General features: G+C 36.6%; 1 long non-coding RNA gene across 1 annotated transcript; it reads right to left on the bottom strand.

The window, feature by feature from the left end:
• Positions 1–4,500: 4,500 nt before the first annotated feature.
• Positions 4,501–6,841, bottom strand: LOC123135862 (uncharacterized). The gene is made up of 3 exons (XR_006466303.1): positions 6,733–6,841; positions 6,373–6,640; positions 4,501–4,948 (listed from the first exon to the last, which is right to left on the bottom strand). It is a non-coding gene; the product is annotated as an uncharacterized lncRNA (long non-coding RNA).
• Positions 6,842–7,166: the final 325 nt, after the last annotated feature.

Here is a 7,166-nt window from a genome sequence, read left to right as displayed (position 1 = left end):
TGGAGACGTATCAAGCATCCCCTAGCTTAATTCCTGCTCATCCTCGAGTAGGTAAATGATAAAAACAGAATTTTTGATGCGGAGTGCTACTTGGCATAATTTTAATGTAATTCTTCTTAATTGTGGTATGAATATTTAGATCTGAAAGATTCAAGACAAAAGTTTATATTGACATAAAAATGATACTACTTCAAGCATACTAACTAAGCAATTATGTCTTCTCAAAATAACATGGCCAAAGAAAGTTCATCCCTACAAAATTATATGGTTTAGTCATGTTTCATTTTCGTCACACAAGAATGCTATCATCATGCACAACCCCGATGACAAGCCAAGCAATTGTTTCATACTTTAGTAATCTCAAACCTATAAACGTTCACGTAATATATGAGCGCGAGCCATGGACATAGCACTATAGGTGGAATAGAATATAATGAGGGGGTTATGTGGAGAAGAAAAAAATGAGGAAGTCTCACATCAACGAGGCTAATCAATGGGCTATGGAGATGCCCATCGATTGATGTTAATGCAAGGAGTAGGGATTGCCATGCAACGGATGCACTAGAGCTATAAATGTATGAAAGCTCAACAAAAGAAACTAGTGGGTGTGCATCCAACTTGCTTGCTCATGAAGACCTAGGGCACTTGGGGAGGCCCATTGTTGGAATATACAAGCCAAGTTCTATAATGAAAAAACCCCACTAGTATATGAAAGTGATAACATGAGAGACTCTCTACTATGAAGATCATGGTGCTACTTTGAAGCACAAATGTGGCAAAGGATAGTAACATTGTCCCTTCTCTCTTTTTCTCTCATTTTTTTCTTTGGGCCTTTTCTTTTTTATATGGCCTTTCTCTTTTTGGGGCCTTCTCTTTTTTTAGGCCTTTCTTCCTCTCTTTTTTATATATTCCTCACTTGGGACAATGCTCTAGAAAAGGACGGTCATCACACTTCTATTTATTTACAACTCAATGATTACAACTCGATACTAGAACAAAGATGACTCTATATGAATGTCTCCGGCGGTGTAGCGGGATATGCAATGGACCAAGAGTGACATGTATGAAAGAATTATGAACGGTGGCTTTTCCACAAATACTATGTCAACTACATGACCATGCTAAGCAATATGACAATGATGAATGTGTCATGATGAATGGAATGATGGAAAGTTGCATGGCAATATATCTCGGAATGGCTATGGAAATGCCATAATAGGTAGGTATGGTGGCTGTTTTGAGGAAGATATAAGGAGGTTTATGTGTGAAAGAGCGTATCATATCACGGGGTTTGGATGAACTGGGAAAGTTTGCGCCAACTCTCAATGTGAGAAAGGGTAATGCACGATACCGAAGAGGCTAGCAAGGATGGAAGGGTGAGAGTGCGTATAATCCATGGACTCAACATTAGTCATGAAGAACTCACATACTTATTGCAAAAATCTACAAGTCATCAAAAATCTCGGTACTACACGCATGCTCCTAGGGGGATAGATTGGTAGGAAAAGACCATCGCTCGTCCCCGACCGCCACTCATAAGGAAGACAATCAAATAACACTCATGTTTCAAATTGGTTGCATAACATTTACCATACGTGCATGCTACGTGACTTGCAAACCTCAACACAAGTATTTCTCAATTTCACAACTAATCAACTAGCACGACTTTGATATTATTACCTCCATGTCTCAAAACAATCATCAGGCATCAAACTTCTCTTAGTATTCAACACACTCATAAGAAAGTTTTATTATTAATCTTGCATACCAAGCATATTAGGATTTTAAGACAATTACCATGCTATTAAGACTCTCAAAATAATCTAAGTGAAGCATGAGATATCAATAGATTCTATAAAACAAATCCATCACCGTGCTCTAAAAGATATAAGTGAAGCACTAGAGAAAAATTATATAACTCAAAAGATATAAACGAAGCACATAGAGTATTCTAACAAATTCCAAATCATGTATGGCTCTCTCAAAAGGTGTGTATAGCAAGGATGATTGTGGTATACTAACAAGCAAAAGACTCAAATCATATAAGACGCTCCAAGCAAAACACATATCATGTGGCAAATAAAAATATAGCTCCAAGTAAAGTTACCGATAGAAGTAGACGAAAGAGGGGATGCCTTCTGGGACATCCCCAAGCTTTGGATTTTAGGTGTCCTTAGATTATCTTGGGGGTGCCATGGGCATCCCCAATCATAGGCTCTTGACACTCCTTGTTCCATAATCCATCAAATCTTTACCCAAAACTTGAAAACTTCACAACACAAAACTTAAAGTAGAAAATCTCGTGAGCTCCGTTAGCGAAAGAAAACAAAAGACCACTTCAAGATACTGTAATTTACTCATTCTTTATTTATATGGGTGCTATAACTACTGCATTCCAACTTCTCCATGGTTTATAAACTATTTTACTAGCCATAGATTCATCAAAATAAGCAAACAACACACGAAAAACAGAATCTGTCAAAAACAGAACAGTCGGTAGTAATCTATAGCTAGCGCAAGATATGGAAGCCCAAAAATTCTAAAATAAATTGCTGGACATGAGTAATTTATCTATTAATCATCTTCAAAAATAATTAACTAAATATCACTTTCCAAATAAAAATGACAGCAGTTCTCGTGAGCACTATAGTTTCTGTTTTTTACAGCTAGTTTAACAAGACTTTCCCCAAGTCTTCCCAACGGTTCTACTTGGCACAAACACTAATTAAACACAAAAATACACAATAAAAACAGAGTCTAGATAATTTATTTATTACTAAACAGGAGCAAAAATCAAGCAATAAAAATAAAATTGGGTTGCCTCCCAACAAGCGCTATCGTTTAACGCCCCTAGCTAGGCATAACAAGCAAGAATAGATCTAGGTATTGCCATCTTTGGTAGGCAATCCATAAGTGGCTCTCATAATAGATTCATAAGTTAATTTAATCTTATTTCTAGGAAAGTGTTCCATGCCTTTCCTTAATGGAAATTGAAATCTAATATTTCCTTCCTTCATATCAATAATTGCACCAATCGTTCTAAGGAAAGGTCTACCAAGAATAATAGGACATGAAGGATTGCAATCTATGTCAAGAACAATAAAATCTAAGGGCACATAATTCCTATTTGCAACAATAAGAACATCATTAATTCTTCCCATAGGTTTCTTAATAGTGGAATCCGCAAGGTGCAAGTTTAGAGAGCAATCATCAAAATCACGGAAACCTAACAAATCACACAAAGTCTTTGGAATCGTGGAAACACTAGCACCCAAATCACATAAAGCATAGCATTCATGATCTTTAATTTTAACTAGTCATCAACCCGTGCATTCGCACGGGCTAGTTAAAAATATAGAAAAAATGTATAAATATAATTTTGAAGTCTGGAGTTATACTCCTATATTTTCTTACGGCATATTCCCTTCAACAGATTGCATGATATATGTTTGCTTTGTAACTTTGTTTTTGTATTGTCTTCACTTTCTTTTCTTCAATTTCTTTTTGTAAACATTACTCATCGAAGGTTATGATGTCTTCTATGTGAATTGAGTTGTTGGTGTCTATTTGGGATTGATACATGTATCCTCAGAATGTGTATTCCTTTTGCAGTAATTATACGAAACATGGCCGATATTTATCATGTTGCATAGAAGAATCATTACACCTCGGCGGTTCTTGCTTTGTCTATGACACCTAAGTTATATTCTATTTGGGATTGCTACATACATATTGGGGCAATTTGAAACCTAGTCAAGCCTTGTTCTATTGCATAGGAGAATTAATAGAATTGATGCTGACATGTCATGTTGTAGCATATGGGACTTCCATTTTGATGTAATCAATTGTAATGTTTGATCTTGGGTCTCTCTTGCCTATAATATATATATAGCGTAATTCGACCCTGATTAACTATTTTGATAATTAGCATACAAAATAGAGAGCAACTACGAAAATTACTTTATTTTGTACTTTTGAAGTGCATGCATATATGCCTACCATTTTTATGCATCCATGAATCATTACGCCTGGTTAAATTTAAGGAAATACTTGTTTTTTGTAATCAAATATTACCGTACATAAAACTTGCACCAGAAGACCTAGTATTATGATTTCCATGTCCTGTAGGGTTAGCCGCTGGATGCTGGGTCATCAACCTTTCTTCCTCTCTCCTTTCCAAATAAAAGTAAGCTCGAGGAGAATATAAACGATTTAATAAATATGGTGAAAAATATCATTATGCAGGAACCTTGCAGCAGTACGTCATAGCTGGAGGAAGATGTCTAAGTTAAGGTGATCACAGAAGGAGTTCAATTTGCTAACAACACACAACAGCATGTGTGCGCCATCCGCCATGGATAGTAAGTTAGTGACACATAAGATGAATGATATGCTTGAGTACATTTGTCTGTTAGCGCATAATAAAGACTCGCGTTGGAACCTTTCGCCACTTAGATCAAAATGATTACATATGTTCTCAATGCACACTGGAAGCACATATTAAATCAAAAGAAAAAGGAACACCAAATCATGGGGGAAAATCCCCTTCATTGGAACATGAAATTTTCTGGCAATTGATTTTAAATAAACATAAATGTACTGTGTAAAAGAACAGAAAAATCTAGCCACCTTATTGCCATGTTATTTTCTTCCATCAAGTTAATTTCCATGCGTACTCCAAGAGCATGCTCCACCAACTAAACATGTGGCATTGAGATAAACCACCGTTATCCTCAATTCCTCATCTAGGCTATAATGTTTATATTTGTTTCTTCTTTCTCTATACATGAACCTTACAGAAAAGAAGCTCATGAAAGGAAGCCCAACTCATCCTTTTAGATTATATGGGAAACGGAATTGTAATACATCGTTCCCGTGTCAATCCATGTCTCATGTTTTCAGTCCATGGTGTCCAGCATGTAATGCCTAGTCCAGAGCTCCTCTTTCTCTATTGACATCAAAGCAGCATACAGGTTACGGACAGAAGCATACATGCGAGTGTTTCCTCTCAGTCTTAGTTAGTGTACCAGGATTAACACTAAAAATTCTTAATCAAATAGTGAGACTTTTCTGTGAAACGGCATGCTCAGGCCGGTCTCGGCGAAGTCAATGTTACCGGTTTTGTTAAAGACATAATTTATCTGCTGACGTCCTTGTTGATCTTGAATTCCTATTAGGCATTGGAAATTGTCATGTATCCATGGGTATGAAGAGCGCCATAAAGATAATCATTATATGCTGGCGTCCTTGTTGGCTTGAATTCCGGTTAGGCATTGGACACATGTTGGGCACATGAATACAGTCCATGGATCGGTTATATCATGTGAGTTCATGCTCCTTGGTTCGAATGTCAACCTCAATCACTTGAGAATGACATTTGTTTTGCGGGGACAATTGAGAATGATATTGGTGCCTTGGCCAATGTACACGGCCACGACAATGACCTACACCATAATCTTGATCTTGCAGCCACACATGTGGAAATAGGCCACGCGAGACAATCATGGTAGGTCGACTATTGCCATGAACCCGTAGTTTCAATTTTGTGGGGATAATGTCCTGCTGAGCGCTGCAACCAAGGCAGTTCTGGCCCAGCAAGCAAGCAACAACATATTGATAAATAGACAGCTTATAAATTACTAATATATTGCATCGCACGAGCTAGTTACATCACAGTATCTTGGATTATAAATTTGAAATATATACATATATAGATGTATATATTAATTACTAATTTTCTGAAGTAGCATCATGTACAGGTAACAATGGTCGACAACATATAAGATTGTGTGATGCAACCCTACCCAACAAAATTCTCCTTCGGTGCACAAAAGAGAGACTAAAGGTTCGCCTAAATCTTTTTTAGTTTTCAAACAAAAAGATTGGTACTCGGGCAGTACCATCCAAAAAATTCACAAACACAATCTATTTATATCAAACTGGCTAGTGGTGTAGAAAAAAGTGACTTTGCTGAGGGCCCATGACTCTTTCCATTTGTAAGATTGAGATCGAAGAATTTATCAAGACAAATCATTTGTAAGATAAGCACATTAGTGTGGAGTTATGGTTTATGTCGGCTCAGCAACCTATTCGTCAAAAAATATATTATCATTGGCTAATAAGTTTAACAATGTTTGAAAGCTTTCTTACAGTTTGTACATTGTTTGTGCAGTAGTATCATCTTAACATCTGATAAGTGCATCATCATTCGTACTTATGTCAATGTGGTTTTACTTCTAATTCAGTCTGAAATATGCAAGAAACATATATGCGTGAGGGGTTTGATTCGTATTAAAAATAGTGGAAAGTGAGATACATGAATTAGTACATAGGACAAACAGAAAATATAATAACAAAGAAAATATAGATTACTTGCTAGTTGCTTGTCGTGGTAGCCTCCCATTGCCGATCCCCCCCCCCCCCGACCATCTGATGCCTCCATAATGTGCCTTCAAGCCCATACCAGACATTTTGAAACAATGATCCATGGTGTTAGAGGTTTGTTTGAAGATAGAGGATTCTTACCGAGATTGTTTATATCAGTGAAGATAAGATGCACATTCTGTTATGAAAAGTGATGGGGAATATCAGGAGAACTCCTTCACTTTTTACCACCATGGAGAAACTACAGATTCCTACACTGGTTTGTAGAAAATAATAGTAATGTAATTTGTGGCAACAGGAAGATAAACTCAAACAGCTAGAAAACTACCAAGTGAGTCAATTCCTTACCTGCAGAAGTCAGGACTCATGTCATACTTCCAATGGCAGAAGCAATTTCTTTGTGATCAATAAACGACCATACTGGAACTCACAGTAGCTAAACCCATTTAATGATTTGAGGCAAAGATTGTAAATCCTACATGTAATCTGCATAAGATGTTAGGTTATTGTGTAAGTTCCACCATAGATTTTTTTGTTAGATGCTAGTGCAGACTCCACAGTATTGTTCAATGAAGTAGATCTAGAAGCATGCGTCAATATTCTGCTACACATAATTGAACAACACAAATCTACTAATTTAAAGAGAGCATATTGAGGTGCCAACTGAAGAATATCACTATGCATAACCCATTTCTATAAACATGAAAATCACTATGAGGACACTTTGAAAGTTTAGCTGGAAAATCCTTACCATATTTTCTGTAAGTGGCAGCTATATATGA

The sequence above is a fragment of the Triticum aestivum genome, chromosome 1A (genome assembly GCF_018294505.1).
Source record: "Triticum aestivum cultivar Chinese Spring chromosome 1A, IWGSC CS RefSeq v2.1, whole genome shotgun sequence".
In the NCBI taxonomy this organism is placed as follows: domain Eukaryota; kingdom Viridiplantae; phylum Streptophyta; class Magnoliopsida; order Poales; family Poaceae; genus Triticum; species Triticum aestivum.
This window is presented reverse-complemented; position numbering and strand designations above follow the sequence as displayed.